We start from the raw sequence: 13596 nt of genomic DNA, 5'->3' as shown, positions 1-13596 counted from the left end.
GATCATTTCAATGCAGTTTCAAACGTGATTTTTCGAACTTTCGTACTCAATCACTTGCTGTGGTTTCCTACATTTGAATTGTTTTTAACGAACAACTGAGTTGCATGCTTTTGAAACAATATTTGAAATACAATTTGAAGCACTACTTACGTCAAACTGTGCTACCGTTACATTTTCAATACACACTTTGATTTTTTCTTGTTGTTGTTTTTATTGCTATTTGCAAGTTCTATAGGAAATCCCCAAAATGTTTGTATAAACAAACGCATTAGGTAATAAGTTTATCTAGCTTTTATATCGAAGCCTACAATTCTTTCCTAATGGTGTTTTGACATCAACAACGATATTCTGGGCTTATTTGTTACTATCTTATCTTCGAAGACAAAGAAATCAGGTCGTAATGGCCGTGTTATAGCACATTAACCACTGCTTATCAACATAATGCGTAATAAGGCGCTTACAAACATTGCGAGGCATGTGCCCCGCGCGCCGTATAGTACGCCGTACGCATAACCACATACATATTATACGTACGTACATAGCACACACTTCACCACAAATTATGAAGATATGGCATGACGGGCCACGTGCCGTGGAATGTTTGTACCCGCCTTTATTTATTTTATTGGGTATCTACTTACGACATTATATAAAAGTCACTTGTAGTTTTACCTAGGTAACTTCAACACGTAAGTCGGGTCGTGTTTGTTTAGTCTTAAAAATACACGTGATGTCGTAAACTCGTAACCGTGAACGAAATAATAATTCCTGTTTTAAAGGACCAGACGTGAATATATCCGGGACCCGGTGCTGGCTCCGGGGCCGGCGAGCGGAGGCGACGGAAATGTTGGTATTAATTTTATTGCGTGTGCACCGAGTCGGGGCGGCGGCGGCGCGGAGGTCACTGGTTCGAATCCGGGGGTGTTTACACTGCTCTGTACGACGGTCCCGGGAGGATGTTGACCACAGATGGAGTTGACGTGAAAAATTCGGAGATTTTTGTCGAGGTCTTATTTATTTAGATACAATCACGAAGCCGGAAGTAACGCGTAACAGATAACATCCAGTAGACATGTAAAATTTAACAAGTGTGGATATAATGTGATCAGTAATGTAAAGTAGCCGTTAGTTGACAGTTAGTGCAGCGCACAAGTTGCGGCATGTTGGACATATCGCTGTGATAGCGCCCGCACGCCGCGATCCCGTCGCTGATATTACAACACAAATATTGAAATACACAATATCATTAATTATGCAGCCCATAATTTGGAATAAAACAACACAATTCGTTTAACTCGCAAACGATACGTTGTGTAAATGATATCACATTAAACGAGCAATCAGTAATTATTGCATATCCTATCTACTTACTTATATTTAATAATTAACGAGCTTACATACGCGTTGGTTTGTGTTTGTCTACAAAAATAGCTCGCGCGAAGAAATGCGCCGCGCGCGGCCGGCGGAGGGCCGAACGAACCACACACTCGAAGAAAATAATAAAACGAGTGTTTCCGCGCCGGCGGCGCCTCACAAAAGACTTGGCAGTGCGTAGCTTCGTTGATTTACGCGGCGCGCGCGCTGAGCTACTGTTATTGCGGTCCGTTCGTACGCTGTCACCCGCCCCGGGCGCGGGTTCGACACCGACACGCACTAACTTACCCACCATAAACCCCCCTCTCTCAACCTTACATGGCCTTTGAAGCTGATAAGTACTTGTATGAGCGTCGAGATTGAATTCATTCAGTTAATGACTTATCTTTAGGGATTGGATCACTCCAATATGAGGAAGTTTGAATACTCCGACCCAAACGGAATCTTTTGAGTTTCGGCTTCTTCTTATCTCGCTACTGGATATTTGAATATATAACCTTTAGAATAAATACAGAAAATGGGTGTTATTTATCTTTCAATTCCGGTTTATATACTTGTAATAATTATTATTAGTTATTACATTTTGATCTTCCTCAGTATGTTTGTTTACAGACTTAATATTCTAATTGCGGTATAGAGCACAATTATGAATTGGAACGACCAATGACAATAAGCCATTAGTCGTGTCGGAGAACAATATAACACGAACACAAAAATGGCGGCGCGTGCGAAACAAGCGACGCAATATTTTATGAAATTCCTTAAAACGAGTACGATGGCATTTGTCACTGTGACCGCGCGGACGGCGCTCACTCGTGTCCGCTCTCAACTGACTGCCACTGGAACGCTCGTAGAACTAGGAAGGGGAAAGTATCCTAATACCTATTTGTTGAATTATTATTATGGGAAACAGGCTGATTTAGTTACATTTTATGAATCTAAAGTAGAGATGTGCCAAATGCAGGTTTGGTCCCCCAAAGGCGACTAGTCGGCCCATTATACAACTTGAACAATCGATTTCGATAGACAATGATCCGTTGATGCGGACAGGTGGTGTTCGATTACATACAATGCGACCTACAAACCACGTCGGTCCGCGGTCTCGTCTGACAGTCGACTAAATCAACGAGATAATTGCCGCCGCTTTAAGGTAAACGGAGTAATGGCAAATAAATACCTTTAACCTTTTCTATGGATACTTGTTCACTTCATACACAATAGGACAAGCCTCGAGTTGTCAAATTAACAAAGAACGTATTCGTAGTAGGTACTCTGTCTTTGCTGCACAGGTAGTACTCCTGGCCCTACAACGTCATCATCGCGTTCCTCACGAGGTCCACTTGCCTATACTGGAGATTTGACAGGTACGTTACATACCTATCTAAGCGACTGCCTGTCTGATCTAACAACCCGCCAAGGTTAAATGTTCCTAGCCTTTAATTTCAGTAATTAATAATAGTTGTTCGTTTGGAAACTAAACCTACCCGCATCTCTTTATTAACCACTTTACAAAAGGTGCAACAATTACGAGTCCCAGCAGTGGGACAGCAACCAGCGTGCTCGTGGGACGGCGATGATGGCGGGCGGCGCGCGGCGTCGCGCGCGTTGGCGCGGCGTTACGAGGTATTTACGAGCCTCGATCGCTGGCACGCTGCCATCACGCCACTGCGTCCCAACAGGGCTGTTACGCTGATCTTCTTTAATCACAACTTATGATCTTGCCGAGATAATGGTTCAGTATAATAACTTGTTTCAGTTCATGTCGTGCATGTGTACAATATCGTTGTACATTGAGTGTAGACTCTCAACAACACCAAGCTTATCCTAAGAATACTTAGAAATACAATTTAGCCTTTTAAATAAATAATAATAAAATCTCTTCAAAATATCTCAACAATAGCTCTAAAAAACAAAAGTTCCACAAATTAACATTTTATAACGTAGGTACAAAAAATTAATAACTTCTAAGATTTATCAAGTGTCTAATCCTAAGTCTACACTCACACAACCTCGATACATATTTACCGCTCAAGAGTGCGTTACGTACAGCGGCTGCTGGCAACCCTGCGGCGGCGGCGCCGCGATCCATTACGCCATTGCTTTTTAGTTATCTCGTCGCCACATAGATTACTATGTTTCTCCACTTAGCAGGCCGCGCCTACCCTCACGAGAGGCCAGCTTACCGGAAAGACTTCCTTGCCAATAATATTACGAACTATGGAACGATTCTTCGCACTGTTGAGTTCAGAATACTTACATGTATATCTATTTTGTAATAGACAAAATAAAAAAAATATATAAATTAAATTATATTCTAATGTTTACTGCTTCTTCTTAACTAATAAAACATTTATGTTCAGTCAGCCCTAAAATATACGTACCATCAAATGAAGATTATAAAAACCGACCGTATTTTTTTAATAACAGTTATAAAAACCTTATTATTCAAATATAGTCGCATAAGGATGACGCGATCGTTCATATACGCCAATTACGAGGAACATCGCCCGAGTAATTCATAGCGATAATTCCGGTAATAACTCGCCGCCGAGGTGGCCATAATTGCATGATGGAAGCGCGTGCGCCGGCAATATTCCGCCCCCCGCCCGCCGCCGCCGTCGCGCCGCTGACGAACACCATCGGTGGGCCATCTTTCATTTATTGTTAATTGCTAGCCGATCGCTAATTACTTCTGGTTATTAGCGCGGTCATTACCTAGGCACCCATTATTGTTACATAAAGCGTGCTCGCTAATGTCACATTAATAATTTCCACCTTTTGCAATTCTATCCGTGTTCAATCGACCGACGCGTATTCTTTATAAATTTTAATGTGTACTTATTAATAATATTATGATAAATAATATTTGTATTTATATTGACAGAGAAGTATATTTATTATAAACAATAATAAATTTATAATAAAAGTTTTAATAAAGAACTAAAATAATGGGTTGAAAAAAAAAGAAAAATTAAAAATCAAAAATGTAATAACGACAACAACATCTCACTGGGATGTCCCGAGCGGGTCAAGTTCAGCGAGTAATCACGAGCGAGTGCGGAATGCATTAACTCGGGGAAGGAAGTCAGATATTCACGGCGGGAGTAATCCGAGGGATAATGAGGCCCCGCCCCCCTGCCTACCCTGTACGGGGGGGCAATTAAAATGATTGGCGCCGCGACAAGATGCTGCAAAAATTATCGAAACATCTGCGTCATCATGACTGTGAGGCGGAAGATGATGCTGCTATGATGGACTCACAAGCACTATTCATTATCTTTATCTTCTTTCAAGCGTACACTGCAGACGAAGAATTAGATTCCGAGTAGAGTCACTTTCTTTTCTTTGAATCGATTAATTTTTCGATAAATTATCGTACGTGTATGACATGGTGGCGAAAATATCTACTAATCGACTTGCATTATGTAAATTTCGTCACTCCGAAAGTTATCATCTCTTGATCGCTAAATAGTGTGATAAACCATATTACTCACAAATTTTGCTGTTTTTTACAATAAATGTTAGTATAGGCGCTCCAGTTTGAAATGAAATTTCACAATTATGCCCAAAATTCATTTTGTATTCATCACAATTGTAATATTCGCGAGCAGTCGCCGCGGAGCCAGCCGCCGCGAGGACTCATTTCATTCACTTGCTCTGTCACTGCGACATACACCCTCCGTTTCACCCCGTGTTCTCTACTAACTTACTTTCGCGAAATTATGAAAATGACTCACCAAATTATTTCACGTTTTCATTCTAAAAGTGAGAAGAGTCATTTCTTTGGCGAGTAATGTTTCACGATACACGGACGGGGTACAAATATTATAACGAGAACAGATTTGCTTAAAATATTTTGCATATTATTATCGTCACAAACAATATTATTCACAGTTTATTTTTACACTGTGGCGGCGCAAAATATTCGCTTTGTGCAATACCAATCGTGTTTGTACAGGCGCCGCGAAGCCGTGTAGCCGCGTAGCGCGTAGCACTCCGCTACGATGCTACGCCACTACGCCGGCAACAGAGGCAAGCGACGAGCAATCAGAGCGTGATTTTTTGTAAAAACGACCGTTTGCCGGGAAACGTGTTCATATGAAAACTGATTTTTAGTGGCCACAACGACACCCGCTTTGAATATTCACGCGGAATGCGCCGCCGCCGTTGTTTGCATTGTGCCTTTATGGTATTTAAAACAACACAAATATACATTAAATCACACTGATATAACGGAATGTCTAATAATAACAGAATGTTCACCGTCATTGAGCGCATCAACAATCAAAGCACATGTTGGTGTACGCGATTGCATCAGTCGCATTTTATGTTGTGTTCAGAAGCTTTTAATTGCGAGTGGCGGGTCACGGGCTCACGCATCAGTTCCGCGCGATTACTCCCGGCCCATGGGGCGTGAGCGGTGGAGGACGTGTAGCGGCTAACAAAGCGTGAGCACACAAACCGAACGCTAACGGCCGCCTGACAGAGTTCACTGCGTCGCCACCACGCCGCCGGCGCCGGCGCCAGGTTCATTGTATGTCTAGAACTGATGGCATGACGAACACCATGTACTTATTCCCGATATTCGTTGTTGAAAACAGATTTTTAATTATTTATTATATTCCAAGCGTGATAATCTAGATTATCGTCGGAGATTGTGAATGGAGCTCGCTCAAAACCGCGACATAAGGAGAGACTTCTGCCCAGCAACGGGATCAACTTAAACATTCCCTCTCTTATACTCGACTACTATAGCAGACACATCAAGATCGTTTACAAAACACGATTATAAAATATTATTAAGATTAGTATATAACAATATAATCCATAACATTTATGTTATTACATTACTACGTTGGAACGGCAAATAGTTGCCGCATAACATATTGCAAAGTAAACACAATACCGCCGTGCGTAGTGTGCCCCTTAGCGCTCGGTAGTCGGCAGTCGCGCATAGTTGCAGCCCTTTGAAGCCCAAAATAATTTGTTCCGCGCCGCCGCCGTAAATAACAACCACCGTATACGCACCACTGTGACGGTACACGCACCGGCCATGTATATTAGATATAGTCACGTTTGAATAACATTGGGATAATAACTGTAATTCAGACCAAAGACACGCTGCCATGTTCAGAAAAATATGACGCCACAATCTTCATTCCGTCACCTTGAAATGACGACCCCGTAAGTGCCTTTATGCAAAATCACATTGTGATTATTCTTATTTTCTTCAACAAAACTACTGACTGTGACTACAGTTTTGTTATCGATATCGAACCTAGCGGGTCTGTTGCGAGGTTTTGTGAATGAAAGTCACATCGAGATTGAGATTTTTCAAAAAGGCGCTAACGTGGTTTTCGCTGTACTTAATACGATACGTAACCGTGAATGTGGATCGTAGATAAGTTCTCGGAGTGGAATGATTAGCCTCTATGTGGAATTGTGGAAAATAAATGAACGATCTGCTTTTGATATCATTCCGTAGTTATATTTTTCACCGTGTCCGGCGATAATTAGTCCATGTAATAGACCAGAGCCATAATTATTATAGTCACTTCAGAACGTGACTCACAAAACCGAACTTAGATTTGAAGATGCGGTCATACGGGGAGCAATAGTGTGTAGTAGATATTAATTTCAGTTGCACCGAGCAATTGGTTTTAATGTCGTGCCTTTATGAAAAATAAACAGAAATTTCAAACTTTAATTGTTGAAATCTTACTCTCCATAGCACTATGAATGTTTGGGTCTGAATGTATTCAACAGTTCTATTCAAGCCAATGTAGAGGTATAAGTGTTACGTAGTGATGTCGCGGCGGGCGCCCGCCGGGCAGCCAGTGGCGGCTGCTTTTAATCTGGTAGATTGTATGTGCGGGTCAGCGGGCGCTGATCGCGCGAGCAAGCGGTGGTGTCATACACGATACATTGATTTATTAGCGAGACAAATTCTGGAGCGGTCATGAAAAACATCATGTGGCAGCCCAGACACCCGACAAGGGTGTCCTCGGCGGTATGTGACGTAACCCGTAATTCCCTTTGACGATTATTCTGGAGGTTATTGTTGCAACTTACTTATTTTACGTGTTAAAATATATGCACTAAATGTTAATAAATACACAAATCATGTCCTTAATTTTTCATTATGCGTCAGAATTAATAATAAGAATGAAAAAATGACAATAAACCGAAACTATGTGATCATTTATTGTAATTGTAATGGTGTAACAACACGACGGGTTGTATTAATTAGCGTGTTGTGGTTTGTGGCGTTGTCGTAACTATCGATACGTGAGAGCATCACTAGCAGGGAACGTTATCTCGCTATTATATGACGAGGGTCGGACCCAAATTAGTGTATAATGTACGCTACACAGCCTCGGATTAGATCGTCCGAATGGAAAATTACTATTAGACATCGATCTCAGATTAATGGGGGCAGATAAAGGAGCCAGCGGCTCAGCCGACATACTCAGCTTTAACCGGTTTAATCAAAACTGAACAGCCACCCTTCACGGCCCTAATTCGGGTATTACAACCGACGTTATTTATAAAGTACTAGACAATTTCATATGAATATTTCAGTTGGCAGTCCGCAGAGAGAATTGAATTTGTTCAAATTCGAGATTCATAGTGTGAATTCATAAAAATCCGGCCGTCAATATGTGTCAAGTGTTTCCCGCGAACAGCCCTGAATAATGTAACACGCAGCCCGCGGCCGCTGGCGCCGGCGCTACTTATTGCACGTTAAGCGCACTACACGCGCCGCCTACACCTGTCAAACGTCTCGCGCCCGTCGCGACGTAAGACGACTGCCTCAGATTATTCAAGTAGACAGTTACACCGCACACAGCTGCAAAATATAGTGCATCATTAAAACTTGTCGTGTGTACGCTTCAACTCGGCAACCTGCTCGAAGAATGCAATAGCTTCACAGCGCAAACTGTTAAGATCGCGGCTACAAAGAGAGCATTGAAATTGTTTCAGTGTTCGAATGGCACCAGCAGAGGGGCCGTACTCGCTGCCGATAATTCCTGAGATTTATTCGCGAGCGCTCCCTTCGTCCCCCCTTACGTCCCCCCGCGGGGGGAAGCTCAACTTTTCAACTAATCAAACTGTCTTAAAGACCACCTTCGACATATCGACTGTCCAAATTACTCTTGTTCAACTAAGTTCAGTTTAGTCGCAGTCGTTTCGCGGTTTTGCCATAGATTACAATCTTCGCTGACTGAAACCTCCGAGAGATTGAGACGCTGGAACGTAGCGCGAGTGAGTTGAGTAGGCTGTGGCGTGAGTCAGCACACGCCAAGGAAGTTGGTAGGTTCGCCTTTAAGGGATTTGCAACAGATACTTATGGTTATTTAGATGTGGCACAATGAAAGGCAGAGCTTAAGTGGGATTTTTGTTGTGACGACGCAGGAAGTTTCCGGCAATAGAGGCACTAACTCTATCGAAAGTTTCGATATACCATTAAGACGGTAAAGGGGCCGCGGGATGAACTCTGTAACCGGCCGTAGTTGGCGGTCGTTATAACTTGCGTAGGGCGACGTTGTTCACCGCTTCATGCGGGTGTACGTTCAGATATAGATACAGAACTCGATGTAACTTTTTATCGTTATGAAGGTCGGGGAAGTATTGCCATAACGAACGCTGAATGAATACGGTAGAACGTCACCGTGTATCTAAAAGACAATGTTCGGGTCGCGTCACGTCGCGCCGAAATATTTTAATTTGTCAGCGGCCGCAGCTGCTCGCGCCACATTGTCTCCACTCCGTCATACGCTGACGGCTTCATCTGGTGTCTTCAATTAATTTCCCTCACGTGTGCTGAACACACGTGACTATCGTGGGGAGTGAGGTGCAAGTCAGGTGCGATCATTGCTTAGAAACACTCACACAAACGAAGATTCCAAATAGAAATATTTTTGTACGCTTATTCTCGTGAGCTAACTAAACAAAACGTCGCCCAATTGACCAAACACCATCGACAACTTGTTTGAGATCAAAAGCGCAGCGGCCCACGCTACTTCGGTTCCCTGAAATACTCAAAGAAATTAACAATTAGAACGGGCTTTCATTTCGGCAACAATAATGATTTGTCTGTTGTTCACTCCAATTTCCATTTGAAAGGAAATATTTCATCTGTTTCGTTTTGACAATTCGACAATTTGGTATTAATCACAGCTGAAATCGTTCGCCGTCTCGAGCGGCGTCGGCGGGGAGCGGCGGGGAGCGGGGGCGGCCCAGCGGCGGGGGCTTTATAGTTGTTGTAATCTTTGCCTTAGTGTTATACTTTTCAAACCCGAGACTTTATTTATTCATTGCCTACATAGGTGTATACTTACAGGTATATAGGTACTTACTTGCTACTGTATATCCAACATCTCGCATCGTTTAGAACCATAAACATAAGTCAAACACTTCTATTAAGTAATAAAAGCGGGAGATATTATCATAATATTTTTAGCGGGAATATATATTATGACATGTTAGTGCGGCAGGCTGCGGTCGTTTGTCAATATGTCGGTAATAGAATCGACCAATATTACCGTCGCCGTCCGTCCGTACATCCGCGGGACACACGGGACAGAGCGGCCCCGCCGGCACGACACAGTTTAACTCCACCGCCGGCGCACACACGTCACACGCCATCGCCGAGCTCGCAACATCTGCACGCACTCTGTAAAGTAACATGCCGCTCGTTATCTAAATCCAACGGCAATCCGTCCGTATTGCCACATCCTGTAGTATCGACCAAATATTAACACCATTGTTTCTGCACTAATGGTTGTTCATGTTCGCGTGGTATTATCACGTTAGTTCGCAATCACGTTAGTTACAGGTAAATACAAAGTACACTTATCATTTATGTTACATAACCTAAATTTTCTCAATCGCTTTGTTACACCTTTTAATCATTTAAAGTATTCGTAAAGCACATGTCAATGACAGGACAACAGTTCAGTGCCCACAGCTCGCGACCTGGACAAACATCGCAGCGTCGTGACTCCGGTGATACCGCCGCCGGCCATAACACTGTTTAGACACGCTTGTAGTCTTGGTAAAAGTAGACTTAAATATACATCAGTTTATTCCCAAGTCCAAACATAACTTATGTCATAAAAATCTTCTCTTTTTGTGACGAGCCACCGACCAAACTGCTGAATCATTTTCTAATTGTTATAGTTACACATCCATTTGCAACAGAGTTCACTGACGTGAATAATAATTCAATTAAAATAGGTACTTATACAAATTGTCTGCTTTTATTTGATAAATTCCAGGAACACTCATAACATAACATAACATAAATAACCTATATACGTCCCACTGCTGGGCACAGGCCAGGAACACTCATTTTACTGAAATGTTAAGAACTTTTTTTCTGAAAACAGAAGCAAATATGAATCAGTACGACACAAAACATTCATATTTACAAAAGTGAACCCTTCTTAAATGTGACATGAATGCCCGATGCCTTATAAATGTGTATACAGCCTGCGAAGAGATTGAAACCTTCTGTTTGTTATTCAACGCGAGTGCTGCGTGGTCAAGTGACGAGTCTCGGTACGCACCGAGACTCGAACCCGGCACCCACTGGCGACACGTCGACGGTACTAGACATTATCCTTACAGTGCCATTCCTAACTATATGCATCAAAATGAATGCTTTGTGCAAGTTTAAAATGTATCTATTTAGCATTTCACACAGATTCTGATATCGTTCATAACTTAAATACGCTGTAGTGTATACCTTGAGCCACAATTTCACTTGAAGGTAAGTGACAAGCAAACATGAATAAAACCGCTAAGATTTAAAATAGTTTGGAAATTAATAAACGAATTCAAAGGTGTCGATCGAGGTCGTTGAATCTCTGGCACTGTACCACAAATGTTGAGTTGCATTATAACTATCCAGCGTTTCTGTTAGCTAAGACAGGTATGAGATGTCAGTCTTGTACCGCGAGTATATCCGTCGAGTGTGAGCTGCAGCGGCGCTGCCCCGCCCCGCCCCGCCCCGCCCCGCCTCGTCCAACGCACATCTTTCTCTGAGAAACGTTTAACGACTCTTATGTTCACCTTCTCGAGCCGAGACACTCGCGAATTTTGCGTAAAGAAAACTCTATTTCGGAAGGCTTTTATGAATACTTGTCAGCACTACGTGCAGGCGAGACCTCTTTAATCTCATAATATTATGACACTCGTAAGACCTTTGATGATATATTTTTGCCAACGTCTAGGCAATGGTCAAGTATCTTACAGCGTCATATTTTGTATATCTATTTCAAATACAATATAATCTCATGAACATATTGAAGACGAACTAAACCTATTAGAAGTTAAAGCCTTGCAAGGTACCTGGTGAGAGACCTGATGAGACCCGGATTACAGCCGGCCGCGGCCGGCGCCACTCCGGCTAGTGGATCACAGCGCTCCGCCACACCCCGGACACTCCATACAAAAATCTCGTTCTTACCGTGCGCCAGCTTACCGCATAAGTGTGAGCGGGACAGACAGTCGGCGCGCGCTCCCTTACTTGATGACTTGAAAGTGAAACCCAGCGGGGGGATGAGGCTAAGCTGTCTCGGCACGACTACTTACCGGGGCGGCGCGGAGAGTGTCCGCTCTATACGTGTTTATTTATTCTACGGCACTGCTTGTGTCTCTCGTCTACAAATTAGTTAACATCACCTGACGAATTACGTATTCCGAAACCTACAACTAGTCAAACTTGCGCCAACTTCCAGCGGTTCAGCTGAAACTTTCCTGCATTCCGTTACTTATTACTTATTCATGATCACTCCGCTCACATACATTAAAATAAATTCAAGAGTCGCATCTCGCATTACAGTATCGAGTGGAGGCATATAATTGTTGACAGGCTCCTCGACATCGGGAAACAAATTAAGAACGTTTTTCATTTGCGGAAAAGATGCGGAGGTCTCCACAAGTGCGCACGTGACAGCTTCGCCCGGATTACCGCGAGAGCGGGCGCTTCTGCGGGCGGCCGCGCGCGGCCCTCCGGCGTGCGGTGTGCGGCCATGCCGCCGGCGACCCTATTAATCTCATTTTGTCGTCCCACTGCCACAGATTATATTACGTCCTCTACCTTCACTTATTTATATAAGTAGTATGTTATTGGGCATTCTAGACCATCGAAGTGAAGGGATTCGCGAAAATGTTATTGGGCATTCTAGACCATCTTCGTTCAGTCGGATCGCTCGAGCGCCAACGCGCTATCGCGCGCGCTCTCGCGGATCCCTTCACTTCGATGGTCTAGAATGCCCAAGAACATTTTCGCGAATCCCTTCACTTCGATGGTCTAGAAATACCCAATAACATCGATGGTTCTTAATATTACGATCAATTGGTTAGCAACTACAACACTCACCAGTATAGCTCGAGTCATCATGGGATTTCATATCACTGTATTTAATATCACAAGTATAATATCACTTAGAAAATTATTTTGGTCTGTCCGTGTTCGAATCAAGTTTTTTCCTGTAAGTCAAATTCATTAGCAGATTGCTTCATGTCTCTATACAATTTGCTGTCCTGTCATCCAATACCAGATTGGCTCAACGATCTCCAGAATTATGACATAAAGTGATAATATAATTTGAGACTCACAAAGTACCATACGAAAATATCAGAAATTCTATCCAGATTGGCGCGAGTCGTCATTGAATTCAAGAACAGCTTCGGTCCTGTCATTTAATACCAGATTGGCTCAACGATCTCTAGAATTATGACATAAAGTGATAATATAATTGAGACTCACAAAGTGCCATACGAAAATATCAGAAATTCTATCCAGATTGGCGCGAGTCGTCATTGAATTCAAGAACAGCTTCGGTCCTGTCATTTAATACCAGATTGGCTCAACGAACTCTAGAATTATGACATAAAGTGATAATATAATTGAGACTCACAAAGTGCCATACGAAAATATCAGAAATTCTATCCAGATTGGCGCGAGTCGTCATTGAATTCAGGAACAGCTTCGGTCCTGTCATTCAATACCAGATTGGCTCAACGATCTCTAGAATTATGATATACTTAAAGTGATAATATAATTTGAGACCCACAAAGTACCATACGAAAATATCAGAAATTCTATCCAGATTGGCGCGAGTCGTCATTGAATTCAAGAACAGCTTCGGTCCTGTCATTCAATACCAGATTGGCTCAACGATCTCTAGAATTATGATAATATAAAGTGAC

Source organism: Pectinophora gossypiella, chromosome 16 (genome assembly GCF_024362695.1).
Source record: "Pectinophora gossypiella chromosome 16, ilPecGoss1.1, whole genome shotgun sequence".
Taxonomy (NCBI): Eukaryota; Metazoa; Arthropoda; class Insecta; order Lepidoptera; family Gelechiidae; genus Pectinophora; species Pectinophora gossypiella.
This window is presented reverse-complemented; position numbering follows the sequence as displayed.